At 39.4% G+C, this 14,634-nt stretch overlaps 1 protein-coding gene across 1 annotated transcript in view; it reads left to right on the top strand.

The window, feature by feature from the left end:
* Positions 1-1,442: 1,442 nt before the first annotated feature.
* RFX3 (regulatory factor X3) overlaps positions 1,443-14,634 on the top strand; it is a 241,362-nt gene continuing 228,170 nt past the window's right edge. The window contains exon 1 of the mRNA XM_084628259.1: positions 1,443-1,709. The gene's annotated coding sequence lies outside the window, so the exon portion shown is untranslated. The remainder of the gene's footprint in view (positions 1,710-14,634) is intronic.

The raw sequence follows: 14,634 nt of genomic DNA, 5'->3' as shown, positions 1-14,634 counted from the left end.
TAGGTAGGTTACAGGAAGAGTAAGGGATGTAGGTGGTTACAGGATGTTTGTGTGTGGGAACAGGATGCATTTGGGCTGTCGGTGAGTTACAAGGGGTGTGTACAGAGGGGTTGTAGGTGAGTTGCAAGGAGTGTGGAAGGCAGATGATATAGGTGTTGAGCAGATGGCTACATGGTATGATATAGGTAGGGGCTGCAGAGATGTAGACAGGCCACAGAATGGGCGTGTTGGGGTAGGTGCCATAAAGGACAAGGATAGGGTGGGGTTTGTGGGTTGCAGGATGGGAGGGTCTGGGGTGTAGGTACATAGAAGTGCTGCTGTAGGGGTGAGGTGTGCGTGTGGGGGGGGTACTAGCACGGCTGAAGGATGGTGTAGCGTCAGGGATGTGTACATTGGGATTCACGTGGGAGTGGGGTAAGGGATGTGTATGTTGATTGCAGGACAAGTGCAGAGGTGGGGGATCTGCGTGTGCAGGTGAGTTGTAGGGCAGGGCTGGCAATGAGTATGTGGATTGCAGGCTGGTGTATGCGGGTTGCCGGAGATAGGTGTGGAGAGCTGGGAGGGGTGTACCACAGTCAGTGTAGAGTGACGAGGGTGTGTGCGGTGTGGGCAAGCTGCAGGGCGGGGTGAGGGCAGGATGGCTACGGGTGGGTCCAGAGTTCGCGTGGGGCTGAGAGGCGCGCGTAGGCAGGCTGCACAGTGGATACAAGGGCTGTGTGTGGCCGGGGGTGCCGGCAGGTAGCAGAGTCGGTGTATGCGGGGTAAGGAGAGTGGAGAGCCGTGCACCCGGGGATTGGCTAGTCACAGGCTTTGCGCGCGCGCGCGGCGGCGGTTACAAGACGCTGAGTGCGGAGAAACTACCATCCTCTGTCCCCCCTCTAAGATGGCGCCTCCAAACTGCCGTTTTCATGGCGCTGGGGGAAATCGGGCGCGAGGCGGGACTTCCTCCGTGCCCCACAACGCCAACTGCTTCCTCGGGGCGCGCCTGGCTAGGGGGCCCTGAGCGACTGGCAGAGAACGTCTCTCGCCGGCCCACATCCGGGACTTTCCTCCTCCCCCTCCTCTCTCCCACGGCCGGAAGTGACGGCAGAGCCGGTCGCCGCGTTGTTGGTGCACGCGGGCGCCAGGTGTGACCACGCCCCCTAGTCATGAACGGCGGGAATCGGCGCTCGGTAGTATCGCCTGTCGAGCGGAGTAACTGTTCTCGCTAACCGCCCCCTCGCGGACACCACATTGTGCTCAGCAACACCCGCCTGTGCGGGAAGGGAGGGACGCCACTCGCGCGCGCCCCAAGGGGAGGAGCGCTCAGCCCGACCCCACCCCGCGTTCAGTTGAGAGGCAGGTGCGCTCCCCTCCTTCCTGTGAGGGAACCGAGTCTCCTCCCACCGGCGCCGGGACGGGGTGTCAGTCATGCTCTGGCCCCGCCTCTTCCGGGCCTCTCAGGCTGGGCCGCCGCCTCCTCCTCCTCTCTCGCTCGCTCTCTCCCTTTTGTGAGTTATAGCAACCGTTGCCTTGTGAATCAAGCGCCATAGTCACCGTAGTCCTGGCGACTGTTACCCATCAACAACAACCGCTCCTCTCCTCCTCCTCCTCCTCCTGCTGCTGCTCCTCACCCCCATCCTCACCCCCTTCCTCATCATCACCCACAACAACAACAGCCACCAGCAAGAGCAACAACAACAGCAACACCACAGCCCTGCACAGCCCAGGTGACTATGATTGTTCCGTGCATTCCGGGTCCCCGGGCTGCGCTGCCCCATTGATTGAGATGTAGCCAGAGGGTGAGGCTGTAACGCGTGTCTCCCTGCGGGCTGGTTGTCCCACCCCCCTTGGTTGTACTTTGATGGTGGATGGGGAATGTGGTGTTGGCTGAGGGAAGGAGGAAGGAAGCGGGCGGGGTGTGGGGGGGGGGGGGAGAGTCACGCTTCTGGTCTGCGGGACGGTTGTGGAGGGGGTGGACAGGTATCTCCTTGGCCTCCGTCTACAATAGAGGGGAATTGTTAGAGGAGAGGAGATGAGGTGTTGATGAGCCCTGTCTGAGGGTACCTGCTTTAGTGAACACCCAGGCATGGATTCTGCAGCATACCAACAACCAGGGGATGTTTCTCCTCTTCCCTCTCAGGGGCCTTGTTCTGGGGTTGTGAGACTGTTCAGATTTAGATGTTTGTGAACTTTTTATCTCTTCTGGTGATACTCACACATTCCCCCGCCCTCTTCTGTGCAGCCCTAATTCTGTGGCCAGATTATTTCCTCCTTTAATCGTCATTAGTTTAATTGTTTGTTTTTGGGAAAACTGTATTTTTTTGTACTGTAAGTTTTTTTTCTATTCACCCAGTAATCCCTCCAACCACCACCACAGACAGTAGCAGTTTTGCTTTGCTGTCCAGCTGCTGGGAAATATATATATATATATATTTATATATATATTTTAATGCTGTTTTTGTACTTGTGATTTAATCTGGATACAGTGCATGTGTGCTAGTTGGGTTTGTAGTTTATCCACAGTGTGTTATCTTCCATATAGTGATGTTTGGGATAGAGGATCCATTTCAGTTTCCTTAAGTTTCCCACAGTGAAGGGAATCTTAGTTATTTTCATTATGAATGTGAGACTTTGTATACATCAGATAAATGAAAGAGAGAGGAAAACATTAAGAAAACTTGCTTTGCAATTGTATTTGTCAAAGCTACTGTAGTTTTAGAGGATTTTTCTTGGTAGGTCTTTTTCTGCAGAGAGCTGAAATTTAAGTCAAGTTGTTCATAAAGAATGTATGAATCTTCTGAACTTGAAATGCATGTCTATTTCATCTTCTTTTTGATAGTTAAGATCTAGGGATTTGCCTTCTCAGCATATACTATCAATGTATTCACTTGTTTTTCTGGACATAAGGTGTGTATTTGATACCTCCGTGGGGTATCATGGGGAATTTCTTTAACATCTTTATATCCAATTCTCTTCAACTCCCAGTTAATAAAATGGTCTCTAGAATTTACAAGTTTTTTTTAAAATACAGATGATTTTAAAAGTGTTATTTCCTCATTCCTGTATTTAATGTAATTCATAGGAAAATGGTAGTGTTATACAACAAGATATTTTTGTTGATTTTAATTTTGAAGATACTTTTTTCCACCTTTATATTTAAGCCCTGCATTGACTACAGTCTTGTTCCTCGTAACAACGCCAACAGAAAGATATTGATTTATTTGACAGAGCAACCTCTGAAGAATGTGACAGTGTCAATTATTCTGGGGATTGTCAAGTGCAGAGGAGGTTAGATAATTAATGCATTAGTGATACTTATATTATTTTTTGAACTAAGGCTTATTATGTCTCTTGCAGTTTTACTTTCTAAGTATGTTTTCATATGCAGTCCGTGTAACTGAAATGATACATTTCAATGAACCACCGAGGGTCTCAAAATTCTCATTTGTGGTCTTGTCAAAGTTTTCATCCTGAACAATAAAACAATCATCAGTAATACAAATGTTATTTTCTTTTAATATACTTTATATTGAAAAGGAAGAATGACTTATTTTCCTTTCTCCTAGCATAGGTACTGTGATCAGATGAGTTCCAAATACATTAAAAATTACTAATATCAAAGAAGTCAGTTCATCACTGTATGTTCAGTATGTTATCTAGTAGAGTTGTTACATAGAAGTCTTAGTGAATTAATTTCTAGAATATAACAATTATTAGTTTTTGTTAGGGAGTTTACTTTGTGATTCATTATTTGTTAATTCATTCCATACATCTAATGTTGCTTATAAGGTAATGCCCCAATTCTGCAAGCTGCACAGTGTGGGTTGGACTCCCTACACCAGCAAAGAGCCCCACTGATGATGGAGTTCTGGATGGGTCTAGAGATCTGCATGGGTAGAGCAGCTTTCAGGATCAAAGCCTAAATTAGCAAAGAAAAGTGAGCTGGCTGTGGAAGCAGAAAGCTTTATTTTTTGATGGGGGGAAAGGGGTACAGTAGGTTCTTTTTTAAAAGACTGTATTTTAAAAAGTGTGTTGTACCACAAAAAGTTTTTAGTATTACTCACCACATTTACTTTAAAGGAGCTGTTGCATGAGGTAATTAAAAATAGTGCCATGTCACATCAGCTAGCATCATAGACTTTTACAAAGAAAAGCAGCATTAACAATTTGTTCCCACCTTAACGTTTTAATGTTTCATAGATGGGATCTTCATTATGCATTTTGATTCCCCAGTGCCCTCAACTATCAGAATACCAGATGTTTGTGATGTCAGACAGCCTTTTGATAATAAAGTGGTTTGTGATTTTTATTCACGTGTTTGTGGTTTAGAGTACATAGCTGAACAAGTGTGATTAAAAATGCATTTTAATGCACTTGCACATGGCTTCATTGAGTCTTTATGAGTTCTGTGCTCTGGTGTGTTAGCTAACTTGCATTGGGCTGGAGAAGACAGATTTTTTTTGGCGATATATTCAAAAGAGATAAAATAGGAGTCCATGACCTGCCATTTTTATGTGGTTTAGAATCATTTGTTTTCTTCATCTCATAGGATAACTGGGCCTTGTTTCATTACTACTGTATATTTTCTTCTCTTCCTAAATTTAGCAGTTTGTTAGTTATAACAATACAGTTCTCAGAAATAAAAATGTTACTATTTCTTTTAACTTAATAAACTTCACATTGAAAGGGAAGGATGACATATTTTTCTTTGTCCTTACCTGGAACAGAACCAGGTATGCTTAATATGGTTAAGGAATCTAAAATGTTGTACAGTTTAATCATAGTGGTTGCTTTGTGGCCTAGTGAGTGTTACTGATTTTCAGGTTTTTTTCCCACCTCTTCTGTCATTAAATTACTGTATTGCCTTTTCATAGTCAAAATTGAGTGATGATTCTTATGCAAACCACAAAGGAGGCCGACCAGCAGCAGACATTGACATGTGTGATATTAACAAGGGAACAGGCTTTTTCAACATATAAAATATATTCTGTTTATTTTTTTAAAGTTTGTTTTGAATTGAGATTACAGGTTGTGAATGCAACACAAATATACAGAAAATAAAAGCAAACTGTCAAAGTTATTATAGAGGTAGAGAGCTTGTTTTAAATCAAGTTCCATGTCAGATGAATATAGACTCTAATTAGAATGCCAAGAAGTGTGCTTTTATATAATGTATTAAACTATTAATTTTTCAGCCTCTTCTTAGTAAATAGACTTTCAAAAAATCTGCATGTTTAAAAGGGCATATTTTTCCCACCAATTCTAAGTTTGGCATTATTTATATGTCTTTAATAAAGGTGGTGTTAACAGTGGTTGTAGTTTTTCTTTGCTTGCAAGTTCAATGTACACACACATTTTGGAAATGTAAGATTAAGTGGATGGACTGATTTGACTAAATTTAGCTTGTTAGGGACAGATGGCTGCTTTAAACAGGTGTCACTTTCATTTCTAGTGCATTGTGCTGGGACTTCCAGTGGCTCACAAAGTCCTGTCTAAAGCAGGTGGCATCTTCTGCTTTTGTCATTAGCAAAATCTGCTCTTTTATAGGTAATTATTTTCCCAGTGACTGGGTACATTATAATATGTGGTATAGTTTATCAGAGTCTTAAATGGCTCCTCATAACACATTCATATATTACATTTTTGGATAATCCGCTTATCAAACTTTTAAAGGGGGGAAAGGAAAGCATTATTAAGCAATATAAGTTAGCAGCTTTTGAATACAAGTAGGTGGAATAATCCTAATAGCTGGCTTGCAAGACAAGTAGCAAATTGCAGCTTGAAGTAAAAACTTGTTTTGCTAGATAACTGACCTGTGGCTTTTTAAAATCTGAATTGTTATGACTTAATTTTTATACCAGTGAACTATAAGTAGGAACATTAAATACATTTTAAGCTTCCATCTTTTATTTACAGTTTCTCTTGATCTGTGGGACATCTTTATTCTTTTCATTGTATTTAATATTAACTGTTACAAGTTAAAATATTCTTAACTTTAAACATTTGGAAAAAGAAAGAATTGGGTATGAGAACTAGAGCTTTTTAGTTTTTTACTTTCTGCACCAGTGTTGAGAACAATGACTGGTGCCTATTCTTAATCTGTTACATTTCCTCTATCAGATGCACCAGAGGGTGCTATGCTATTTCAAACACAATAAGAAAAAAAGCTAAAAAGTACCGATTTATTCAAATACATATATTAAACTATAACATTTATATTTTTCAATTCTTATTGTAAGATCAAGATTTTTCTGTCTTTATTCTATGCATCTCCATATAACAAGATGTTTTTTCTCTAAATGCTTATAGTAAAGATTTTAAAATAATAGACTGTTCCATAACAAATATGTATTTACGCAGTATACAGTCACAGTTTACTTAAAATTTAAAACATAAGTATATATTTATTAGCGGTGCTTGTATAGCAGATTTAGTTTCCACTTTTATATATTTGCTTTATATCTTTACATTTACTCTTATTTAGGTATATCACTGCTAATCTCAATAGCTGAATTAATGATTTGGCTTAGGAAATTCTCACATTTTTAGTGTGCTTTAATGTACTACTATTTCAGTTTTAACTATTACTCATATTTTATTTGGGTTGTTAATTATTTTACAGCTGAGTTTTGTTTTGGAACATATATTACCTTGCATTTTTGTTGGTCGGTTGTTTTATTCCTTGCTGCAAGTCTTGCTGGAAGAAACTGGGGTCAAAGCAGATAGAACTAATTATTCTCTCATAAGTAGCAAAGAGAGTACAAGAATCTAGTGGACTGGAATGCTTGTATGTATTTTATCCCCCTAATTATTGGGACTGATGGGGTAATAGAGAGGCAGTAGCCTCTTCATATTAAAGATAACAGCCAGGTTCTTTTATAAATTATTGTGGGTATGTATGACTGACAAATTAGGATTTCTTTTTTTACGAGTTTCATAGCAAAACACAGAGTTCTTGCATGACTAAAATTAAGTATACAGTTATAGTAAAAATGGCAAAATACCTTTTAAATTTTTTTTACAGTATCTTTGCTTTTCATACCAATAGCAAAATTGTGGAATGCAGTTTTTTTTTTACCACTTGTGTAGCTTAATAAAGTCTTCGGAATTTTTTTTGTATATAGGATCTAATAATGTAGTGTTTGTAGCACATATTGAGCCTTCTTGAGGAGATGTGTAAAGTGGTGAAACTTTAACTCTGCTAAACTTACACTCACACACACCAGTAGATGGGTGTAAGTAAGGGTGTCTAATTCAGTGGAATTGTCATGCTCGGAGGAGCCACAAAAAGATGTATTCTGCTTTAACTCACATGTTCTTACTCCTTTCTGTTAGTTGCTTTTTTTTCTCTTCTCCTGTCTTCTGGCCACTCTGTGTGAATTACACATGCTCAGAATCAGTGGGCCAAATTCAGAAATGAAGTATTAGATGTGTTTGTAAGTTGCATGTTGGTGAGGGGGTCTAAACTGGTGCAACGTGGATGTGAGGGAGCCAGAAAAGTGTATGTTATACCAATTTAGAATTCTTAAACTTATAGTAGTTTACATATAATCTTTATCTAGCTAGATTCTTATATGGTATCCATCACTGTTCTAAGCTAGTGCTGAACATTATACACTAATCTCTGAATTTGACCCACTATATTCACTTATATTTTGGTAACTTCTGCCTCACTTGTTAATGATTGGGAAAAACCTGTTTAGCAGTATTTTTAAAGCTTGCTTCCTATTATTAATAAACCCAATACATTGGAGGCTGCTTCCTTAGTTCCACTGTCTTCGAATGTACATGTAATGCAATCATCACATTGTACACAACGCTACCATGTGTAACTATGTAATCTACTATCATTCTCTTGTACCCTCTTACTGTTACTGTCACTTGTGCCTTGTCTCAAATTAGATTGTAAACTCTTCAGGGTAGGCCATGTCTTCCTGTGTTTATAGTGCCTGATTGGGCTTTTGGGCACTACCCCGATACAAATAAATAACAACAGTGGGTCTTGCTTGCTATGTACCCCCGAAGCAAGTGGCTTCCCTCTTCTGCTTTGTTACCTCAATGTAACAAAGTTAGCTGCATTTCTCCCTATTTATCATGTCAAAGGCAATTTCTAAACAATGAAACACACACTATTCAAGGCAACAGTGTAGAAGTGCAAAATATAGGATACAAATTAGCACTTCTCTAAAAGGTGCCATTTGCCCAATTCACTGTACTTCAGCTAAAGCCCTACTGTTCGTTTATCTGATTTCTGAGTTGTATTTTTTATAAATAGTGAATAATGCAATAATTTGGGCCAGGCTGGGGGATTGGCTTTTTTAACTTTTAGAATTTAAAATTAATATGTAGAAATTTCAGTGGAGGTAAATTTTTTAAAATATGTTTTTAGTTTGAACAAGTTAATTCACTTCATAAGCTGAATCTTCAGTTCATGTTCTGGAATGTTCCTTCAGTTAAGTCAGTACTGATTTTTTAAGAATATTTACCTGAGATTTTATTTTTCTTTGTTGTGATTGTGTTGAATGCTCAGTGGCCAATTGAAGATATTTTACTTACAAGTGGGTTGATAACCAGCATTGAAAATTTGATATACTGGCCTTCAGCATGGTCAGTGACATATCATTAGCAAACACCCTAGGTTAAATGGAGGATGGCCACATGAGCACAGTTAGAAATGTTGGGTTTAATTTTATTTGTCATAATTTACAATATTATCTAAGTTACTTCCTGCTCAGTTCACATTCTGCATCACTAAGAGTTGAAGACCAAAATAATACAAGATGAAAGTGCAAGTCTTAGATGAACAGGTCTTGACAATTTTATCAGTCACCTGCTAACCAAAGGACTAAATCTACTAGCTAGAGGTAAATGAGGGTGAGACAAGATTAGCAAGATCCCTGGGCAATACCCTAGCAAGAAATTCATCTGCTGGGAAGGGGGTAGATGCTGGGATTGCTACATGGGTGTGCTTTCATATCAGCCTCTGGCAAGGAGGTGTCATATAAACTTAAAGCTCCACCTCCCCTTTAACAACTGGAATGATAAAGGAGCTATTTGTGTTTTCTCCCTCTTCTTGAGCCTCCTGGCTGATTTGTCATAGTAGGGTCTCTGCAAAATTCTGAATGACAGATGTACATCTGACCAGTCCTGTTAATTTCACTCTGTTGCTGCTTTGCAAACCTGTGGTATGGGCAGAAGCAGAGATATTGTAGAAAGGGAGCAGTACATTGATTTACACTAGGTTCACATTTGCAAGGGCCAGAAAGTTCATGAACGTTTAAATTCTGCAGAAATCGATGATTTAATGCCTTCCAGCCCCACATTCCAACTACCCCGACCACCATGCTCCTAAGTGAAAGTTTCCCACTTCCCCCTGGCAAGTGTATATTTCAAGCCCTCTTAGACAGAATATAATGCCACATATGAAATTCATCGAAAGATCATGTAAGGTCACAGAGATTGGGTCAGTTCATACATTTGACCAGTGACTGTCAGGGCCCAGTTAAAAACACTTGAAAGCATCCAACAATAACAATGCAAGCAAGATGTGGGGAGTGATTGGGGAAACTCAGGTTGGAGGAGTGTCATCTGGGGTTAGCTAATACCTCACATATGGTATTAGATAATGGTTAACAGAACACTTTCTTCTTCTGGCTCGTAAACAAGGTGTGCAGTTTCCAGGGTTAAGGCAGTTTGCATTTGTTTTGTGTTTTGTTGAGTGTCTTCCTGTCACCAGAGGAATTGATGAATATATTGGTAAAATGAAGCAAAGAGAACACAGTAGGTACATTTCTTTTGTTTTGGATGAAACTTAAGAAGTGAAATTCTGCCCCCATTGAAGTCAATGGGAGATTTATTCTTTTACGTTCACCTGCACATCTACCAATGTGATATATGCCATCATGTGCCAGCAATGCCCCTCTGCCATGTACATTGGTCAAACTGGACCAACTGGTCAAAATTCTTTTCTACGTAAAAGAATAAATGGACACAAATCAGACGTCAAGAATTATAACATTCAAAAACTAGTTGGAGAACACTTCAGGCTCTTTGGTCACTCGATTACAGACCTAAAAGTCGCAATTCTTCAACAAAAAAAACTTCAGAAATAGACTCCAACGAGAGACTGCTGAATTGGAATTAATTTGCAAACTGGATACAATTAACTTAGGCTTGAATAGAGACTGGGAGTGGATGGGTCATTACACAAAGTAAAACTATTTCCCCATGTTTATTCCATCCACCCCCTACTGTTCCTCAGAGGTTCTTGTCAACTGCTGGAAATGGCCCACCTTGGTTATCACTACAAAAGGTTCTCCTTCTCCCCCACCCCCCCCGCTCTCCTGCTGGTAATAGCTCACCTTAAGTGATCACTCTCTTGTTACAGTGCGTATGGTAACACCCATTGTTTCATGTTCTCTATGTATATAAATCTCCCCTCTGTATTTTCCACTGAATGCATCCGATGAAGTGAGCTGTAGCTCATGAAAGCTTATGCTCAAATAAATTGGTTAGTCTCTAAGGTGCCACAAGTACTCCTTTTCTTTTTGCGAATACAGACTAACACGGCTGCTACTCTGAAACTGAAAGAATTCTATTATGCATCTCTTGTAATATGAGCCATGCACATTAGTGACATATATATCAAAAGGGAAAAGTTTGTGTCATCCTTCAGTCAAATCTCCATAGTCCCGGAAAGCATATTACACCTGTTTACAAAATTAAATGAACACTTTCAAGTGTTCAGATTATTCCTGTCAGAAGTCATGATTGTATTCAGGTTTGTTTTAGTGATGGTTAATGAGGGTCAATTTGACCACCTATGTAATAGCTGGTTTACCATATTAAGTGTTCTATAGAAGATCAAGTTGGCATACATTAGCTAACCAGGCACTAGGCACTTTAAGGTCACACTACCAATTCAACCATTACTGAAAGGGAATGCTTTTTGCTTTTTATTTAGTAACTTGTTTCTGTCCAACCTGAACTGGTTCACTTTACATCAAACCATTTCAGTTGAGCTACAAGTTGTGTGCTAACTGGTTAAATAATTTTATAGATTCACTTTATTGCAATATACTAAGTTCAGTTATATGAAGAAAATGCAAAATCATCTGACAGTTAAATTTTAGACTTGGTTTACAAGTAAAATTAATAGTGTGGTAACTTTTCCTTTTGCTTAAGGATGATTCTTTAAAAACTTTCTGTTTATATGTTCTTTGGGTCAAGGGAATGGATCTTATCCCTTGACCCAAAACATCCCTTCTGCTTTTTGGATGGAGGGGTTAAAATCTTGTTGGATTAAAAATAGCGGAGGGGGCATGCAACTGAGGAATGTCTCCTTCACAATGTCAATTCCTGATTCTGTAGAAATCCTGCTGTGCGTGCTTTGTGGTTTCAGGATCAGTCAGGTGTGAAGGGGTTGAGGCAGACATTCTCCATGGCATTGTCTCCTCTCAACCTCTTGGTCGTTCCCTGCTGGAGTGAATACAGACTATATCAGAATAACGTATGCTGTTGTTTCTCTCTAAATGCTCTGAACCCTCTTTCCCCAACAAGAAGGTTCTAGGAGTCAAAACCACCTGACAAACTCATGGTAGCTTTGCTGTGTTAGAGCCATGTTAATATGGAGGTGAGAGCTGGGAGGCATTAGGCCTCAGCGTAGTTAGTATAGGGCAAACCACAGGTTTTAGGACTGCAACCTCAATCCGCTTCCCCCTGCTCTCCGTACCCCACATATTTGTTACTTCTCATAAAAAACGGTGTAGCAAATTAGAAGCTTTTTAGTTTCTGGAAGAGTGTAAACTTCACATCTCCTGGGACGAATGTAACATTGGATCATCGCTTGAATGCAGAGAGTTAGTTTAGTCTAGTCAGATCAAGTCATAAATAATATTTGTTTTATGGTGTTCATATTATGATTTAAAAAATCTGGTTCTATAATATTGTCACAGGGAGGGAGATAAGCACAAGAGGGTTTTGACAGCTAGGCAGTTGCTTTGTGGTTGTCTATCATAGAGTGAAGGATACCCAAAAGCCAATTGTGATCTGAGGAGCTGCAGGATTTGCAGTGTCTTTATGTGCATGACATAAGTACCTTGTACATCAGTAAGGAGGCCAGCAGGTTATATAAGCTGGCCAAGGACATTAGCAGCTGGGAACAGAATTCCTTTAATGTAGACTTGAAGGCACATTGGACAATTGTAGGAAGAATGGAAAAGGTTGAGGGGCTAGTTGATTATATATAAAACCTTCAGTTTAATCAGCTGTGTCAACTCTATAGAGTGAACAATCTGGACCAGATGTGACTTAATTTTATGTATAACCTTGCTTTCCACTTCCCAGCTTCCCACTCTTCGTAAACTAATATTTTCATTTTTATTTGTACATTTGCTCTACGTGAATTAGTCATTGTATCATATATTTCTTATGCACTGATACAAAAGCTGCCTATGTTCTCCTACTATACTGCGTTTGTAAGATTTAACCTGATAGAATAGTAAGTAATAGACCTGCAACAAACCCAAAGTAACTGTTCAGTTTGAGAGTACACAGAACTGTGTATCGAGTTGTAAAGATCACCAAGGTGCATAAATTTCCTGAAGAATATAAGAAACATATAACAAATATTTCCATGGGGCTAACAACCGTCTATCAGGGTACAAACAGCACTTGATTATTAAATAATAAAAATATTGTATTAGTTGCTTCTATGTAATTGACTGTCAACTTCTAAATCAGATGGATTCCCCAGGGTTTCTCAGACTTTTTCATATTGGAAACCATAGTTTAATACAAACGTTATGTTATGGAGTGCCTCACCTCCTATTAACAAGTGTAAAGAACACCTTCCCTCCCATTTATGATCATATAACATCACTGTGGCACATAGTTTTCACATACACAATTGCACTAATTACAATAGAACCTCAATTTTATGAACACCAGTCTTATAAACAACCGGTTATATGAACCATTTTTCTTAAAGTGAGGGGGAAAAACCCATGTAATTAAAATTATGTTGATGAACAACAAGTAAATGTCCCTTCACATTCGCATGCCTTCAGTGCATTAGAAATCTCTGCAGTGGTTTGAGGGACAAGAAGGAAGGGATGCAGTGCATCGTACCACAATTTACGCATTGTACCTACTGTAATTTTGAGGTGTTGAATTTTATGAACCTCTCAGTTCCTAATTAGTTTGTACAATGGGGTTCTGCATTAGAAACAGATTTACTGTGTTTTTAACTTGTTTTAATGAAATTTAGCAGCTAGAAACAAGAAGTAGAAGTAGTGTCATGTGACTAACCAGGTCTCCATGGATCCTCAGACAGTAATCTGTTGACCACCAGTGCTCAGTTTTACAGCAAGTTTTTTCCTGTTGCTGGCCAAGGCTTCTGTTTTAATTCCTTATTACTACATTTAAAACTTGACTTATCAGTGTAAGTGAATAAGAGAGGGGACAGCAGCTGGAGTTTGCTACACAGAACAGGTGTTTTGTGTTACAAAGAAGCGGGATGGCTGTACAATGCATAATCTCTCCTTGAGTATAGAAAAATACTGTTTAAATGTCCCCCCCCCCCCCCATGCAGTGTATTACTAGTTATTTTTATTCAGACATTTTATACTTTGAACTTTGTAATCCCTTTGATCACAGACTGGAAACTGTATGTGTGTTTATTTTAAAATACTTTACTAGGAGACCCCTCAAGGTACGGGATTTTATTTTCAGTGGAGTCCAGAGATGACAAAAATAGCAGCAATATGAAAAAGCATACTCTAGGGGGAGAGAGAGGATTCTTTAGGGTTCTTCAAGGGGGGTATAAGTAGGAGGAAAAAAATGCTTGGTCTGAATATTCTGGGAAAGAAAAACTTAGCTTCCCAATGATGTGGTATTCTAGGTAGTCTTGCTTTCCAGATCCGTAATTCAGAGTACTACGTTTTCACTGCAATGGCTGAAGGGACACAGCCAAGACAAACTTAAGGTCAACATAAGATTTTCCATTAAACTTCTTAAAATACTAAAAGAAACAGCAACCCAGAAACTGAATGTGAAATTGACTAGAAGCTTACTATAAACCAGAGTGAAGCTAACCTGTAGTGTTGGCTTAGTGATTAGGGTATGAAAGTTAGGTAACTTTGACTGCCAGTACTTCATTGTGCCTCAATTTTCCTTATTTGTAAAACAGCGAGAGTAATACTTGCTTTTGTAACAAATAATTTTAGGATGAAAAGCAGTAAATGCAAAGTACTATTTTGTGTTTTTATAACTTCTTCAACTTTAATGATAATGGGTTGGATTTTCAAAAGTGCTTTAGCAGCATAAATCCCATTGACTTCCAGTGCTTGGTCTGAATATCCTGGACTTTGTGTGCTCCTAAGTCATGTAGAAACTGGTTTGAAAATTCTAAACCAAAGGCTTTCCAAATAACGGATAAAGAAATTTTAGTTTTTACAATACAATTTTGAACAAGATAGTGTCCCTTTAATGAAAAACATAGCCAACGCAAGTTTCACTTTTTTCTTCTCAGCATTTAAAATTAATGTCTCAGGGACAGAGATCCCCTTGTATGTAGAATCTTGTTTGGGAGAGGTTGATTGAAGCTGAGCAAAATTCCATATTTAGCTAGTTGCCCCATGACTTGTAAATAAA

The sequence above is a fragment of the Lepidochelys olivacea genome (genome assembly GCF_965140295.1).
Source record: "Lepidochelys olivacea isolate rLepOli2 genome assembly, chromosome: 5".
In the NCBI taxonomy this organism is placed as follows: Eukaryota; Metazoa; Chordata; order Testudines; family Cheloniidae; genus Lepidochelys; species Lepidochelys olivacea.
This window is presented reverse-complemented; position numbering and strand designations above follow the sequence as displayed.